Here is a 19,653-nt window from a genome sequence, read left to right as displayed (position 1 = left end):
GTGGTTTTTTTAATGAATTTCCATTTTTAATTTTCTGCAACTTCCATTTTTATTTTTAATTAACTTCCATTTTTTTCAAGTTACTTTTAAATTCAACTTCCTTTTTTATTTAATTTCCAAATAGATCGTTAAGGTATTGTGGTTTCTTGAATGAACTTCCATTTTTAATTTTCTGCAACTTCGATTTTTATTTCAATGCAACTTCTTTTTTTATTCAAGTTTCTTTGCTATTCAACTTCCTTTTTTATTTATTTTCCAAATAGATCGTTAAGGTATAGTGGTTTCTGGATTGAACTTCCATTTTTAATTTTATATAGCGATCCCGGTTTTCCCTTTCGTGCTTAACTGTAATCCGGATTCGATTTCGTAAGGGTGTTGTTGTCCTACCCTCTTTCTATCCCTTTCTCTTTGTGTTCGAGCTGTGGGTTGTGTTGGGCAGGTTGGGAATAAGTTAGTTGCGTTTTAAAACGTAAAGTCTTTGCCCAGTTTTTGGTCTCTGCGCTCGAGCGGCGCTTTTGACGCTCGAGCGGGACTCTGTTGTTGCTTGTCCGCTCGAGCGGAGGTGTTGGCGCTCGAGCGGGGAAATCATCCATCCAGTATTTCGTCTGCAGTGGCATACGCTCGAGCAGGGGATTGGACGCTCGAGCGGGAGTATGTGTCTGACGCTCGAGCGGGGAGTTTGACGCTCGATCGGGCATCATGTCTGTAAAAGTTCTGGGAGCGTGCATCTGCCGCTCGAGCGGGGGATTGGACGCTCGAGCGGGGATCTGTGAGTGACGCTCGAGCGGGGAGTTCAACGCTCGAGCGGGGTGACTTTTATATAAAGCCGAGATCCGACCTTTTTGTTCACTTTTCAACATCTTTTCTCTCTCTTACTTTTCCAAAAAGGTATTTTGAGAGCTCCTCTCACTAAAACCCTAACTTCTCTCTTAGGATTGATCTAGTAGGAGTTGTTTTCTCACCTTGGGCCTTTACAAAAGTTGTGTTGATCGTTGAGGGCTATCTTTTAATCTGAAAATTTCGGGATTTGGAGCATTTTCGTTTCTTCGTCTCCTTCGTTGAGCCCCATCATTCGAGGTAAGGATAACCTACTCCGTCTTATGAGCTTTGTCTTTAAATTTTAGCATTTTGATATGTTGGGGGTTGTTGGGTAATTTTGAGAAAGTTTGGGCCTTTGTGTAATTTTACAAAAGTCGGGGTTTTAAATATATAAACCTATATGCATGTTAGGCATAGAGAAATGAGATTAATGTTGGGACATTGATGGAAATGGAACCTTAGGGTTGTTTTGTGAATTATGGTAATTTGCCCTAATTGGATTAATTAATTAATGCATATAATTAATTGAAGAAAACAAGGAATTGAATTGAGAATGTTGAAATTGAGAATGTATGGGACTAAAGAGTGTAGACGAATCTTTTATTGCTCATCTAGTTGAAATGTTGATATATTATCCATTTGTGCATTTATTTCCTGCTTAGAAATAATTGCCTTGGGCTACCGGTGGAGGGTAGTGTTGATTGTTGTAGACAACGCATGATGATTAGGCAAACTAAAACTAATCAAGCGGATGTGTCATAGAGTATGACGGTTGATAGAATACATTAACTTTATGTATTGAGTGATTGTGTATATGACCAATGCGTTTATATGCATTATGTGTAGACGGTTGATAGAATACATTAACTTTATGTATTGATCGATGTGTATATGATTCTGTGTTTATATGCATTGCTTGTGTAGAGGAGGAGATGGGGGATGTACTCCGCGGTTTAGGGGAAGATGGGGGATGTACCTCTAAACCGGATAGGATTGGGAGGAGATGGGGGATGAACTCTGTAGACACAGCTCATATGCTTGTCTAGAGAAGTGAAGATACAGCTCATATGCTTATCTTTGTGAAGTGTAGATATAGCTCATATGCTTGTCTAGTGCAGTGTGGATACAACTTATATGCTTATCTGTTGATGTGTAACATGCTTATCTGTTGTGGTATTGATATAGCTCATATGCTTATCTATTGAAATGTTGATATAGCTCATATGCTTATCTGTTGTAGTAGTGATATAGCTCGTAAGCTTATCTATTGAAAAGTTTGTTTGATTTGATATAGCACTAAAATGTATATCATCATCATTTGTGAAGTATGGAAGTAGTTTATGTGTTATTGATACAACACCAAAATGTGTATCCACCGTGAATTTCGAAAGTGTTCTAATGATGAACTATAACCTCATCAAATGTTTTGGCCAGAGTACTGAGCCTTGTTTTCAAACTCAAAGTCGAATAAGAAATGGAAAGTGAATTGTAACGTAGGCTTGGTTGTCATGGAATTGAAATAAGATGTAAATGGAGGTGTAAGTATCGACCATCTTTCAGTTGCTAATCTTTTAGGCATTGTTTATAGCTGGTTTAGTATATCTCTGCTGGGCTGTGGCTCACCCTATATGGGAACATCATTTCAGGTACAGGTAGCATGCCACCTCCAAGGACATAGCTTGGGAGGCTAGAGGCGGACAGACTTTTGTTCTCCTATATCCTTTTGATGTATTACATGTAAATTCAATGCCAAGGGCTTAATGTGTAACCGAGTCAATTATCTCTTTTGTAACCAAGTGTTAACTTGGAAAGCTGTAAGCCCGTAGGGCGTTTACTTTTGTTGTTAACGTGTAATACTTTTGTAATGAAGTACACTGATGAAATGAGGAAATGCGGATCTTTTGTATATAAATGTATGTTTATATTGATGAGTTTAATGTTATTATTTTGGGGGCGTTACATTTTATGCCACTTTCATTTTTATTTTCATTCAACTTCTATTTTTATTCAATTTACTTTTCTATTAAACTTCCTTTTTTATTTAATTTCCAAATAGATCGTTAAGGTATGGTGGTTTCTTGAATGAATTTCCATTTTCATTTTTAATTAATTTCCATTTTTCTTCAAGTTATTTTTCTAATCAACTTCCTTTTAAATTTAATTTCCAAATAAATCGTTAAGGTATGGTGGTTTCTTGAATGAATTTTCATTTTTAATTTTTTGCAACTTCCATTTTTATTTTTAATTAACTTCCAATTTTCTTCAAGTTACTTTTCTATTCAACTTCCTTTTTTATTTAATTTCAGAATAGATCGTTAAGGTATAGCGCTTTCAGGAATGAACTTCCACTTTTAATTTTATGCAACTTCCATTTTTATTTTTATTCAACTTCCATTTTTATTCAATTTACTTTTCTATTAAACTTCATTTTTTTATTTAATTTTCAAATAGATCGTTATGGTATAGTGATTTCTAGATTGAACTTCCATTTTTAATTTTATGCAACTTTCATTTTTATTTTTATTCAACTCCGATTTTTATTCAATTTACTTTTCTATTAAACTTCCTTTTTTATTTAATTTCCAAATAGATCGTTAAGGTATAGTGGTTTCTTGAATGAATTTTCATTTTTAATTTTCTGCAACTTCCATTTTTATTTTTATTCGACTTCCATTTTTATTCAAGTAATTTTTCGATTCAACTTCCTTTTTTATTTAATTTTCAAATAAATCGTTATGGTATAGTGGTTTCTTGAATGAACTTCCAATTTTAATTTTCTGCAACTTCCATTTTTATTTCTATTCAACTTCATTTTTTATTCAAGTTTCTTTTCTATTAAACTTCCTTTTTCATTTAATTTCCAAATAGATTGTTAAGGTAAAGTGGTTTCTTGAATTAACTTCCAATTTTAATTTTCTGCAACTTCCATTTTTATTTTTATTTCACTTCCATTTTTATTCAAGTTATTTTTCTATTCAACTTCCTTTTTTTATTTAATTTGCAAATAGATCGTTAAGGTATAGTGGTTTCTTGAATGAATTTCCATTTTTAATTTTCTGCAACTTCCATTTTTATTTTTAATTAACTTCCAATTTTCTTCCAGTTACTTTTCTACTCAACTTCCTTTTTTATTTAATTTCCAAACAGATCGTTAACGTATAGTGGTTTCTGGAATGAACTTCCATTTTTAATTTTATGCAACTTCCATTTTTATTTCTATGCAACTTCTTTTTTTATTCAAGTTTCTTTTCTATTCAGCTTCCTTTTTTATTTGATTTCTAAATAGATCGTTAAGGTATAGTGGTTTCTGGATTGAACTTCTATTTTTAATGTTATGCAACTTTCACTTTTATTTTTATTCAACTTCCATTTTTATTCAAACTATTTTTCTATTAAACTTCCATTTTTATTTAATTTCCAAGTAGATCATTGAGGTATAGTGGTTTCTTGAATGAACTTCCATTTTTAATTTTATGCAACTTCCATTTTTATTTTTATTCAAATTCCTTTTTTATTCAATTTACTTTTCCATTAAACTTCGTTTTTTTATTTAATTTCCAAATAGATCGTTAAAGTATAGTGGTTTCTTGAATGAACTTCCAATTTTAATTTTTTGCAACATCCATTTTTATTTCTATTCAACTTCTTTTTTTATTCAAGTTTCTTTTCTATTAAACTTCCTTTTTAATTTAATTTCCAAATAGATCGTTAAGGTATAGTGGTTTCTTGAATGAACTTCCATTTTTAATTTTCTGCAACTTCCATTTTTATTTTTATTCCACTTCCATTTTTATTCAAGTTATTTTTCTATTGAACTTCCTTTTTTATTTAATTTCCAAATAGATCGTTAACGTATAGTGGTTTCTGGAATGAACTTCCATTTTTAATTCTATGCAACTTTCATTTTTATTTTTATTCAACTTCCATTTTTATTCAATTAACTCTGTTATTTAACTTCCTTTTTTATTTAATTTCCAAATAGATCGTTAAGGTATAGTGGTTTCTTGAATGAACTTCCATTTTTAATTTTCTGCAACTTTCATTTCTATTTTTATTCAACTTAAATTTTTATTCAATTTACTTTTCTATTAAACTTCCTTTTTTATTTAATTTCCAAATTGATCATTAAGGTATGGTGGTTTTTTGAATGAATTTTCATTTTTAATTTTCTGCAGCTTCCATTTTTATTTTTAATTAACTTCCAATTTTTTCAAGTTACCTTTCTACTCAACTTCCTTTTTTATTTAATTTCCAAATAGATCGTTAAGGTATGGTGGTTTCTTGAATGAATTTTAAATTTTAATTTTCTACAACTTCCATTTTTATTTTTAATTAACTTCCAGTTTTCTTCAAGTTACTTTTCTATTCAACTTCTTTTTTTATTTAATTTCCAAATAGATCGTTAAGGTATAGTGGTTTCTGGAATGAACTTTCACTTTTAATTTTATGCAACTTCCATTTTTATTCAATCTACTTTTCTATTAAACTTCATATTTTTATTTAATTTTCAAATAGATCGTTGTGGTAATGTGGTTTCTGGATTGAACTTCCATTTTTAATTTTATGCAACTTTTATTTTTATTTTTATTCAACTTCCATTTTTATTCAATTTACTTTTCTATTAAACTTCCTTTTTTGTTTAATTTCCAAATAGATCGTTAAGGTATAGTGGTTTCTTGAATGAATTTTCATTTTTAATTTTCTGCAACTTCCATTTTTATTTTTATTCGACTTCCATTTTTATTCAAGTTATTTTTCGATTCAACTTCGTTTTTTATTTAATTTTCAAATAAATCGTTAAGGTATAGTGGTTTCTTGAATGAAGTTCCAATTTTAATTTTCTGCAACTTCTATTTTTATTTCTATTCAACTTCATTTTTTATTCAAGTTTCTTTTCTATTAAACTTCCTTTTTTATTTAATTTCCAAATAGATCTTTAAGATATAGTGGTTTCTTGAATGAACTTCCATTTTTAATTTTCTGCAACTTAAATTTTTTTTTTATTTCACTTCCATTTTTATTCAAGTTATTTTTCTATTCAACTTCCTTTTTTATGTAATTTCCAAATAGATCGTTAAGGTATACTGGTTTCTTGAATGTATTTCTATTTTTAATCTTCTGCAACTTCTAATTTTATTTTTAATTAACTTCCAATTTTCTTCAAGTAACTTTTCTACTCAACTTCCTTTTTTATTTAATTTCCAAATAGATCGTTAACGTATAGTGGTTTCTGGAATGAACTTCCATTTTTAATTTTATGCAACTTCCATTTTTATTTTTATTCAACTTCCATTTTTATTCAATTTACTTTTCTATTAAACTTCGTTTTTTTTATTTAATTTCCAAATAGATCGTTATGGTATAGTGGTTTCTTGAATGAAATTCCAATTTTAATTTTCAGCAACTTCCATTTTTATTTCTATTCAACTTTTTTTTTTATTCAATTTCATTTCTATTCAACTTCCTTTTTTATTTAATTTCCAAATAGGTCGTTAAGGTATAGTGGTTTCTTCGTTGAACTTTCATTTTTAATTTTATGCAACTTTCACTTTTATTTTTATTCAACTTCCATTTTTATTCAATTTACTTTTCTACCAAACTTCCTTTTTTATTTAATTTTCAAATAGATCGTTAAGGTATAGTGGTTTCTTGAATGAACTTCCAATTTTAATTTTCTGCAACTTCCATTTTTATTTCTATTCAACTTATTTTTTTATTCAAGTTTCTTTTCTATTAAACTTCCTTTTTTATTTGATTTCCAAATAGATCGTTAAGGTATAGTGGTTTCTTGAAGGAACTTCCATTTTTAATTTTCTGCACCTTCCATTTTTATTTTTATTCCACTTCCATTTTTATTCAAGTTATTTTTCTATTCAACTTCCTTTTTTATTTAATTTCCAAATAGATTGTTAACATATAGTGGTTTCTGAAATGAACTTCCATTTTTAATTTTATGCAACTTTCATTTTTATTTTTATTCAACTTCCGTTTTTATTCAATTAACTCTTTTATTTAACTTCCTTTTTTATTTAATTTCCAAATAGATCGCTAAGGTATAGTGGTTTCTTGAATGAACTTCCATTTCTAATTTTCTGTAACTTTCATTTCTATTTTTACTCAACTTCCATTTTTATTCGATTTATTTTTCTATTAAACTTCCTTTTTTATTTAATTTCCAAATAGATCGTTAAGGTATGGTGGTTTCTGGAATGAATTTCCAATTTTAACTTTCTGCAACTACCATTTTTATTTTTAATTAACTTCCAATTTTCTTCAAGTTACTTTTCTACTCAGCTTCCTTTTTTATTTAATTTCCAAATAGATCGTTAAGGTATAGTGGTTTCTTGAATGAACTTCCAATTTTAATTTTCTGCAACTTCCATTTTTATTTCTATTCAACTTCTTTTTTTATTCAAGTTTCTTTTCTATTAAACTTCCTTTTTTATTTAATTTCCAAATAGATCGTTAAGGTATAGTGGTTTCTTGAATAAACTTCCTTTTTTAATTTTCTGCAACTTCCATTTTTATTTTTATTCCACTTCCATTTTTATTTTTATTCCACTTCCATTGTTATTCAAGTTATTTTTCTATTGAACTTCCTTTTATATTTAATTTCCAAATAGATCATTAACGTATAGTGGTTTCTGGAATGAACTTCCATTTTTAATTTTATGCAACTTTAATTTTTATTTTTATTCAACTTCCATTTTTATTCCATTAACTCTTTTATTTAACTTCCTTTTTTTTTATTTAATTTCCAAATAGATCGTTAAGGTATAGTGGTTTCTTGAATGAACTTCCATTTTTAATTTTCTGCAAATTTCATAACTATTTTTATTCAACTTCCATTTTTATTCAATTTACTTTTCTATTAAACTTCCTTTTTTATTTAATTTCTAAATTGATCGTTAAGGTATAGTGGTTTCTCGAATGAACTTCCATTTTTAATTTTCTGCAACTTCCTTTTTTATTCAAGTTTCTTTTCTACTCAACTTCCTTTTTTAGATAATTTCCAAATAGATCGTTAAGGTATAGTGGTTTCTGGATGGTACTTCCATTTTTAATTTTATGCAACTTTCACTTTTATTTTTATTCAACTTCAATTTTTATTCAATTTACTTTTCTACTCAACTTCCTTTTTTATTTAATTTCCAAATAGATCGTTAAGGTATAGTGGTTTCTGGATTGAACTTCTATTTTTAATTTTATGCAAGTTTCATTTGTGTTTTCATTCACATTCTATTTTTATTCAATTTACTTTTCTATTATACTTCCTTTTTTTATTTAATTGCCAAATAGATCGTTAAGGTATGGTGGTTTCTTCAATGAATTTTCATTTTTAATTTTCTACAATTTCTATTTTTATTTTTAATTAACGTCTATTTTTCTTCAAGTTACTTTTCTATTCAACTTCCTTTTTTATTTAATTTCCAAATAGATCGTTAATGTAGAGTGGTTTCTGGAATGAACTTCCATTTTTAATTTTATGCAACTTTCATTTTTATTTTTATTCAACTTCCATTTTTGTTAAATTTACTTTTTTTTTATTAAACTTCCTTTTTTATTTAATTTCCAAATAGATCGTTAAGGTATAGTGGTTTCTTGAATGAACTTCCATTTTTAATTTTCTGCAACTTCCATTTCTATTTTTATTCAACTTCCATTTTTATTCAATTTACTTTTCTATTAAACTTCCTTTTTTATTTAATTTCCAAATAGATCGTTAAGGTATGGTGGTTTCTTGAATGAATTTCCATTTTTAATTTTCTGCAACTTCTATTTTTATTTTTAATTAACTTCCATTTTTATTCAATTTACTTTTCTATTCAACTTCCTTTTTTATTTAATTTCCAATTTGATCGTTAAGATATAGTGGTTTCTGGAATGAATTTCCATTTTTAATTTTATGCAACTTCCATTTTTATTTTTATTCGACTTCCATTTTTATTCAATTTACTTTTCTATTAAACTTCTTTTTTTTATTTAATTTCCAAATAGATCGTTATGGTATAGTGGTTTCTTGAATGAACTTCCATTTTTAATTTTCTGCAACTTCCATTTTTATTTTTATTCGATTTCCATTTTTATTCGAGTTATTTTTCTATTCAACTTCCTTTTTTATTTAATTTTCAAATAGATCGTTAAGGTGTACTGGTTTCTTGTATGAACTTCCAATTTTAATTTTCTGTAACTTCCATTTTTATTTTTATTTGACTTCCATTTTTATTCAATTTACTTTTCTATTCAACTTCATTTTTTATTTAATTTCCAAATAGATCGTTAAGATATAGTGGTTTCTAGATTGAACTTCCATTTTTAATTTTATGAAACTTTGATTTTTATTTTCATTCAACTTCCATTTTTATTCAATTTACTTTTCTATTAAACTTTCTTTTTTATTTAATTTCCAAATAGATCGTTAAGGTATGGTGGTTTCTTGAATGAATTGTTATTTTTAATTTTCTGCAACTTCCGTTTTTATTTTTAATTAACTTCCATTTTTCTTCAAGTTACTTTTCTATTCAACTTCCTTTTTTAATTAATTTCCAAATAGATCGTTAACGTCTAGTGGTTTCTGGAATGAACTTCCATTTTTAATTTTACGCAACTTCATTTTTATTTTTATGCAACTTCCATTTTTAATCAATTTACTTTTCTACTAAATTTCCCTTTTTATTTAATTTCCATATAAATCGTTATGGTATAGTGGTTTCTTGAATGAAACTTCCATCTTTAATTTTCTGCAACTTCCTTTTTTATTTTTATTCCACTTCCATTTTTATTCAAGTTATTTTTCTATTCAACTTCCTTTTCTATTTAATTTCCAAATAGATCGTAATGTTATAGTGGTTTCTTGAATGAACTTCCATTTTTAATTTTCGGCAACTTCCATTTTTATTTCTATTCAACTTCCTTTTTTATTTCATTTCCAGATAGATCGTTAAGGTATAGTGGTTTCTGGATTGAACTTCCATTTTTAATTTTATGCAAATTTCATTTTTTTTTATTCAACTTCATTTTTATTCAATTTACTTTTCTATTAAACTTTCTTTTTTATTTAATTTCCAAATAGATCGTTAAGGTATAATGGTTTCTTGAATGAACTTCCATTTTTAATTTTCTGCAACTTCCATTTTTATTTTTATTCGACTTCCATTTTTATTCAAGTTATTTTTCTATTCAACTTTTTTGTTATTTAATTTTCAAATAGATCATTAAGTTATAGTGGTTTCTATATATGAACTTCTAATTTTAATTTTCTGCAACTTCCAGTTTTATTTCTATTCAACTTCTTTTTTTATTCAATTTTCTTTTCTATTCAACTTCTTTTTTTATTTAATTTGCAAATAGATCGTTAAGGTATAGTGGTTTCTGGAATGAACTTCCATTTTTAATTTTCTGCAACTTCCATTTTTATTTTTCTTCAACTTCCATTTTTATTCAATTTACTTTTCTATTAAACTTCTTTTTTTATTTAATTTCCTAATGGATCGTTAAGGTATAGTGGTTTCTTGAATGAACTTCCAATTCTAATTTTCTGCAACTTCAATTTTTATTTTTATTTGACTTCCATTTTTATTCAGTTTACTTTTTCTATTCAACTTCCTTTTTTTATTTAATTTCCAAATAGATCATTAAGGTATAGTGGTTTCTGGATTGAACTTCCATTTTTAATTTTATGCAACTTTCATTTTTATTTTTATTCAACTTCCATTTTTATTCAATTTACTTTTCTATTAAACTTCCATTTTTATTTAATTTCCAAATAGATCGTTAAGCTATAGTGGTTTCTTGAATGAACTTTCATTTTTGATTTTCTGCAACTTCCATTTTTATTTTTATTCAACTTCCATTTTCATTGAAGTTATTTTTCTATTCAACTTCCTTTTTTATTTAATTCCCAAATAGATCATTAAGGTATAGTGGTTTCTTGAATGAACATCCATTTTTATTGTTATTTAACTTCCTTTTTTATCAAGTTTCTTTTCTACTCAACTTCCTTTTTTATTTAATTTCCAAATAGATCGTTAAGGTATAGTGGTTTTTGGATTGAACTTCCATTGTTAATTTTAAGCAACTTTCATTTTTATTTTTATTCAACTTCCATTTTTATTCAATTTACTTTTCTATTAAACTTCCTTTTTTATTTAATTTCCAAATAGATCGTTAAGGTATGGTGGTTTCTTGAATGAATTTTCATTTTTAATTTTCTGCAACTTCCATTTTTATTTTTAATTAACTTCCATTTTTCTTCAAGTTACTTTTCTATTCAACTTCCTTTTTTTATTTAATTTCCAAATAGATCGTTAACGTATAGTGGTTTCTGGAATGAACTTCCATTTTTAATTTTATGCAACTTCCATTTTTATTTTTATTCAACTTCCATTTTTATTCAATTTACTTTTCTATTAAACTTCGTTTTTTTAATTAATTTCCAAATAGATCGTTATGGAATAGTGGTTTCTTGAATGAACTTCCAATTTTAATATTCTGCAACTTTCATTTTTAATTTTATGCAACTTTCACTTTTATTTTTATTCAACTTCCATTTTTATTCAATTTACTTTTCTACTAAACTTCCTTTTTTATTTAATTTTCAAATAGATCGTTAAGGTATAGTGGTTTCTTGAATGAACTTCCAATTTTAATTTTCTGCAACTTCCATTTTTATTTCTATTCAACCTCTTTTTTTATTCAAGTTTCTTTTCTGTTAAACTTCCTTTTTATTTAATTTTCAAATAGATCGTTAAGGTATAGTGGTTTCTAGAATGAACTTCCATTTTTAACTTTCTGCAACTTCCATTTTTATTTTTATTTAACTTCCATTTTTATTCAAGGTATTTTTCTACTCAACTTCCTTTTTTATTTAATTTCCAAATAGATCGTTAACGTATAGTGGTTTCTGGAATGAACTTCTATTTTTAATTTTATGCAACTTTCATTTTTATTTTTATTCAACTTCCATTTTTATTTTTATTCAACTTCCATTTTTATTCAATTAACTCTTTTATTTAACTTCCTTTTTTATTTAATTTCCAAATAGATCGTTATGGTATAGTGGTTTCTTCAATGAACTTCCATTTCTAATTTTCTGCAACTTTCATTTCTATTTTTACTCAACTTCCATTTTCATTCAATTTACTTTTCTATTAAACGTCCTTTTTTATTTAATTTCCAAATAGATCGTTAAGGTATGGTGGTTTCTGGAATGAATTTCAAATTTTAATTTTCTGCAACAACCATTTTTATTTTTAATTAACTTCCAATTTTCTTCAAGTTACTTTTCTACTCTGTTTCCTTTTTTATTTAATTTCCAAATAGATCGTAAACGTATATTGGTTTCTGGAATGAACTTCCATTATTAATTTTATGCAACTTTCACTTTTATTTTTATTCAACTTCCATTTTCATTCAATTTACTTTTCTATTAAACGTCCTTTTTTATTTAATTTCCAAATAGATCGTTAAGGTATGGTGGTTTCTGGAATGAATTTCAAATTTTAATTTTCTGCAACAACCATTTTTATTTTTAATTAACTTCCAATTTTCTTCAAGTTACTTTTCTACTATGTTTCCTTTTTTATTTAATTTCCAAATTGATCGTAAACGTATAGTGGTTTCTGGAATGAACTTCCATTTTTTAATTTTATGCAACTTTCATTTTTATTTTTATTCAACTTCTATCACGCCCTCAAAAAAAAAAACATTAGACCCATCCACATAGAGACATGCATTGATAGATAAAGGTCCACATTCATCTATTTATCAAGGTATTTCATTTCAACAGTATTACATGTTTACAACACAAAAGCAAATGCCCTACGGGCTTACAGCTTTCCAAGTTAACACTTGGTTACAAAACAAAGTGCTAACTCAATTACACCTTAAGCCCTCGGCTTGAAACTATATATAATACAATCAAGGGAAAATAAGACAGCCAAAGTATGTCCGCCTCTAGCCTCCCAAGCTATGTCCTCAGAGGTGGCATGCTACCTGTACCTGAAAATGATGTTCCCATATAGGGTGAGCCACAGCCCAGTAGAAATGTACTAAACCGACTATGAACAACGCCTAAAAGATTAGCAACTGATAGATGGTCAATACTTACACTTCCATTTACATCTTATTAAAATTCCATGACAGTCAAGTTTATGTTACAATCCACTTTCCATTTCTTATTCAACTTTGAGTTTGAAAACAAGGCTCAGTACTCTGGCCAAAACATTTGATGAGATTTTAGTTTATCACTAGAACACCTTCGAAATTCCAGGTGGATACACATTTTGGTGTTGTATCAAAAACACATAAACTACTTCCATACTTCGCAAACGATGATGATATACATATAGGTGCTATATCAAATCAAACAAACTTTCAATAGATAAGCATATGAGCTATATCGATACTTCAACAGATAAGCATATGAGATATATCAATACTACAACAGATAAGCATATGAGCTGTATCAACACTTTAACAGATAAGCATATGAGCTGTATCTTCACTACAATGGGAGAGCATATGAGCTGCATCCCTGGGTCCATCCCCCATCTTCCCTTAACCATTAACCGGTTTAGAGGTACATCCCCCATCTTCCCCTAAACCGTGGAGTACATCCCCCATCTCCTCCCATACACAAGTAATGCATGTAAACACAGAATCACATACGCAATCAATCAATATATAAAGTTAATGTATTCTATCAACTGTCAACACATAATGCATATAAACACATTGGCCATATGCACAATTAACCAACACATAAAGTTAGTGTATTCTATCAACCGTCATACTCTATGACACATCCAATTGATTAGTTTTAGTTTGCCTAATTGTAGGAACCCACATTTTATGTTCTCATCATGTTCATGAGCGTCTGTATGATTATGACTTGTTAAGTTGCATGTGTATGTTGTGATTTGTTTCGCTTGAGCTAATGTGATCCATGCCTTGTTTTGAAGCCTTGTGATTTGTCTAAGTGTAGTATGCTCGTCTTGTTCCTTCCTTGATGTGAAACTTAGGTCACGCCTTGCCTGAGTTATGCTAGCCGATGTTATTCCAAGCCTAGGTTACGTTACGCCTAGATCATTCCAAGCCGAGGTCATCCTCAGTCTAGAAGTATCTTGGAACCCCTTGTTGACCTCCGTCCTCGCCTTGACACGTTAGCTGAGATGTTACCTTGCACCCAAGCGATCTCGTCCTGGAGTGGTGCGACCTAGGCCGAGGTGTGGCGCATCTAGGCCAAGATGTGGCACAGCTTAGTCAAGTGTTGTCCTTCCTAGCCGAGGTCATTGTCACCTTAGTTGCCGAAGTCCTTTGTTAGCCGATGTCACCCCTTGCCGGAGTACCATTCCGTGTAGCTTGTTAGATACGCCTTGTTGTTAGCCGATGTCATTGCCCTGTCAGAGAGCCCATACCGCTTTACTTGTTGAACACCCTTCCACCATGCTTTGTCTGGTCTGTCAGCCACCTTTTCAGGAAGAACCCAACCAGTCGCCGCCACGTGTCTCAGCAGAGGGTTAACCCCAGAACCGGGTAAAGAAAACTATCATTTAGTATCATAACCTTGCCTTGTAGAGAGAGAAACTCTAGGAGGAAGAAGGAGTTTTAGAGTGAGGAAGTAGATCTTCAAGCTTGATTCCTAGAGATCGAACCGTTAGATCTGTGTTCTAAGGTTAGATTCTTGATCTGCTCATGATGTTCTCTATGTTCATGTTATTGCATTGCATGATCGGATATGATTTGTAAGCCATGCATCGTTTTGAAGTTCGATTTTTAGAAAGAGAAAATGATATTCATGTGTTCTTCAAGAAAGTCTTGTTTTGATCCGAAAGCTTGCATAAAGAATCATGTTTTTGTGTTTATTTCCGCAATAATTCCAAGTACGGGTACCCAGGTCCATGTTTTCAAACTCATAGCACGAAAATCCCAGATTTGTGATGACAGATTATGATTGAGCATTCATATTTTTCATGTTTCCACACTCATGTTCTTCATGTTCATCAGCTGACGGAAACCCAGAGTTTCCCGACCTCTTTTCCTTGCATGTGGCCCTCGGGAACACACCTCGGCGAGGAGGTGTGGAACCTCGGCCTGGGCCTGGTTGGTGCCCAGCATGTTTTCCGAAACCATTTGTGTACATACGAAACTTGTTGAAGGTGCATTCAATAGGCTTTGCCATGTGTTTGTAGGATTTGGGCTTGTCTCGACCCCGACGTTTGAAGAAACTATGTGAGTGGTATTTTTAATAAAGTTATGTTACACTTGCTTTCATAAATCTCGTCTTGCCTTGTTTTGAAAAGTACTTGATCTAGCATGAATGACTATCCCTACTTGTATATTAAACACTATCTTGTTTTGATGACATTTCTTGAAAGTCCTTAGCTGCAGGGGACTATAATGCAACTGCACTCTTGTCTTGAAAGTCCTTAGTTGCAGGGGACTATAATGCAACTGCACTCTTGTCTTGAAAGTCCTTAGTTGCAGGGGACTATAATGCAACTGCACTCTTGTCTTGAAAGTCCTTAGCTGCAGGGGACTATAATGCAACTGCACTCTTGTCTTGGAATTGTCATCACCCTCTTGTATTAAGTAGATGTAATAACATCCAAAGAACTTGAAAGGCCGGCAATGAACTTGATTTCCCCTTGATTGTAAAGTATGCTATGTATTGTTTTGAAAGAAATCTTGGATATCAATCATGCAAAACCTTTATTTCTAATATCATTCACTGAGTATCCAAGCTCACCCTCTCTATATATATGTAGGTGATGAACAAGAAGGCATTGAGGCCTAGACGTGATGCCGAAGTGTTTTTGGGTGCATTGCCGACATGTTTTGGATTAGCATTTTTGTACCATCTTGAAGATCATGCTTCTTGGCTTATTTTTCATTTGTACTTGTATATGTCGGCTTGAGAAGCCTTTTGGTCAAGATGTGTTTTGTATCTCATTTCCTTATTGTATTTAAGTTGTAAGACTTCATAAAGATGTATGTCATTTCATTGGACTTAAGCACGGCTCTCATGGACTACTTAGATTCTGTATATGTATATATATTACTTCCGCACTTGTAAGCCCCATATTTTATACTCTGATTGTGTGTGATTTTGTAAGTCGGCCTTCGGTAATCTCGGATTACTGGCCATCACGGCACCAAACTACTAGGGGCGGTTTGGGGGCGTGACACTAATCATCATGCATTGTCTACAACAATCAACACTACCCTCCACTGGTAGCCCAAAGCAATTATTTCTAAGCAGGGAATAAATGCACAAATGGATAATACATCAACATTTCAACTAGATGAACAATAAAAGATTCGACTACACTCTTTAGTCCCATACATTCCCAATTTCAACATTCTCAATTCAATTCCTCGTTTTCTTCAATTAATTATATGCGCTAATTAATTAAACCAATTAGGGCAAATTACCATAATTCACAAAACAACCCTAAGGTTCCATTTCCATCTATGTCCCAACATTAATCTCATTTCTCTATGCCTAACATGCATATAGGTTTATATATTTAAAGCCCCAACTTTTGTAAAATTGCACAAAGGCCCAAACCTTCTCAAAATTACCCAACAACCCCTGACATATCAAAATGCTAAAATTTAAAGACAAAGCTCATAGAGAGGAGTAGGATATCCCTACCTCGAATGATGGGGCTCAACGAAGGAGATGAAAAAACGGAAATGCTCCAAATCTCGAAATTTTCAGATTAAAAGATAGCCCTCTACAATCAACACAACTTTTGTAAAGGCCCAAGGTGAGAAAACAACTCCTACTAGATCAATCCTAAGAGAGAAGTTAGGGTTTTAGAGTGAGGTGCTCTCCAATGGAGGTTTTGAAAAAGTAAGAGAGAGAAAGAAAATCAAAAAGTGATCAAAAAAGTGATTTCACGGACTGATATAAAAACAGGTCCGCTCGAGCGTACAACACCCCGCTCGAGCGTCAAACACAGGTTCACGCTCGAGCGTCCCAAGATCCGCTCGAGCGCCGGATGCACTCTCCCAGAATTTTCTACAGATGTCCAAAATACTGAGCGAAGGAAATTCACGCTCGAGCGTCCAAACTGCCGCTCGAGCAGAGAGGCAACAACAAAATCCCGCTCGAGCGTCAAATCGCCGCTCGAGCGGAGAGACCAAAACCTGGGCAAAATTTCTAAGTTTTAAAACACGACCAACTTATTCCCAACTTGCCCAACACAACCCAAAACTCTAATTAGAGAGTAAGGGATAGAAATGAGGATAAGACAACAACGAATCTACGGAACCGAGTCCGGATTACAGTTAAACAACAACAGGAAATACCGGGACTGCTATAACTTCCATTTTTATTCAATTTCCATTTTTTTATTAAACTTCCTTTTTTATTTAATTTCCGAATAGATCGTCAAAGTATAGCGGTTTCTTGAATGAACTTCCATTTTTAATTTTTTGCAACTTTCATTTTATTTTTATTCAACTTTCATTTTTATTCAATTTACTTTTCTATTAAACTTCCTTTTTTATTTAATTTCCAAAAAGATCGTTAAGGTATAGTGGTTTCTTGAATGAACTTCCATTTTTAATTTTCTGCAACTTCCATTTTTTTTTATTCAACTTCCATTTTTATTCAATTTACTTTTCCACTAAACTTCGTTTTTTTATTTAATTTCCAAATAGATCGTTAAGGTATGGTGGTTTCTTGAATTAATTTTCATTTTTAATTTTCTGCAATTTCTATTTTTATTTTTAATTAACTTCCATTTTTCTTCAAGTTACTTTTCTATTCAACTTCCTTTTTTATTTAATTTCCAAATAGATCATTAAGGTATAGTGGTTTCTGGAATGAACTTCCATTTTTAATTTTATACAACTTTCATTTTTATTTTTATTCAACTTTCATTTTTATTCAATTTACTTTTTTATTAAACTTCCTTTTTTATTTAATTTCCCAATAGATCGTTAAAATATAGTGGTTTCTTGAATGAACTTCCATTTTTAATTTTCTGCAACTTTCATTTCTATTTTTATTCAACTTCCATTTTTCTTCAATTTACTTTTCTATTAAACTTCCTTTTTTATTTAATTTCCAAATTGATCGTTAAGGGATGGTGGTTTCTTGAATGAATTTTCATTTTTAATTTTCGGCAACTTCCATTTTTATTTTTAATTAACTTCCAATTTTCTTCAAGTTACTTTTCTACTCAACTTCCTTTTTTATTTAATTTCCAAATAGATCGTTAACGTATAGTGGTTTCTGGAATGAACTTCCATTTTTAATTTTATGCAACTTCCATTTTTATTTTTATTCAACTTCCATTTTTATTCAATTTACTTTTCTATTAAACTTCGTTTTTTTAATTAATTTCCAAATAGATCGTTATGGAATAGTGGTTTCTTGAATGAACTTCCAATTTTAATATTCTGCAACTTTCATTTTTAATTTTATGCAACTTTCACTTTTATTTTTATTCAACTTCCATTTTTATTCAATTTACTTTTCTACTAAACTTCCTTTTTTATTTAATTTTCAAATAGATCGTTAAGGTATAGTGGTTTCTAGAATGAACTTCCATTTTTAACTTTCTGCAACTTCCATTTTTATTTTTATTTAACTTCCATTTTTATTCAAGGTATTTTTCTACTCAACTTCCTTTTTTATTTAATTTCCAAATAGATCGTTAACGTATAGTGGTTTCTGGAATGAACTTCTATTTTTAATTTTATGCAACTTTCATTTTTATTTTTATTCAACTTCCATTTTTATTTTTATTCAACTTCCATTTTTATTCAATTAACTCTTTTATTTAACTTCCTTTTTTATTTAATTTCCAAATAGATCGTTATGGTATAGTGGTTTCTTCAATGAACTTCCATTTCTAATTTTCTGCAACTTTCATTTCTATTTTTACTCAACTTCCATTTTCATTCAATTTACTTTTCTATTAAACGTCCTTTTTTATTTAATTTCCAAATAGATCGTTAAGGTATGGTGGTTTCTGGAATGAATTTCAAATTTTAATTTTCTGCAACAACCATTTTTATTTTTAATTAACTTCCAATTTTCTTCAAGTTACTTTTCTACTCTGTTTCCTTTTTTATTTAATTTCCAAATAGATCGTAAACGTATATTGGTTTCTGGAATGAACTTCCATTATTAATTTTATGCAAATTTCACTTTTATTTTTATTCAACTTCCATTTTTATTCAATTTACTTTTCTACTAAACTTCCCTTTTTATTTAATTTCCAAATAGATCGTTAAGGTATAGTGGTTTCTTGAATGAACTTCCATTTTTAATTTTCTGCAACTTCCATTTTTTTTTATTCAACTTCCATTTTTATTCAAGTTATTTTTCTATTCAACTTCTTTTTTTATTTAATTTCCTAATAGATCGTTAAGGAATAGTGGTTTCTTGAATGAACTTCCATTTTTAATTTTCTGCAACTTCCATTTTTATTTTTATTCAAGTTTCTTTTCTACTCAACTTCCTTTTTTATTTAATTTCCAAATAGATCGTTAAGGTATAGTGGTTTCTGGATTGAACTTCCATTTTTATTTTCATTCAACTTCAATTTTTATTAAATTTACTTTTCTATTAAACTTCCTTTTTTATTTAATTTCCAAATAGATCGTTAAGTTACGGTGATTTTTCTTTAATGAATTTCCATTTTTAATTTTCTGTAACTTCCATTTTTATTTTTAATTAACTTCCATTTTTCTTCAAGTTACTTTTCTATTCAACTTCCTTTTTTATTTAATTTCCAAATAGATCGGTAACGTATAGTGGTTTCTGGAATGAACTTCTATTTTTAATTTTATGCAACTTTCATTTTTATTTTT

Source organism: Camellia sinensis, chromosome 2, assembly GCF_055761805.1.
Source record: "Camellia sinensis isolate YWXY chromosome 2, ASM5576180v1, whole genome shotgun sequence".
NCBI lineage: Eukaryota > Viridiplantae > Streptophyta > Magnoliopsida > Ericales > Theaceae > Camellia > Camellia sinensis.
This window is presented reverse-complemented; position numbering follows the sequence as displayed.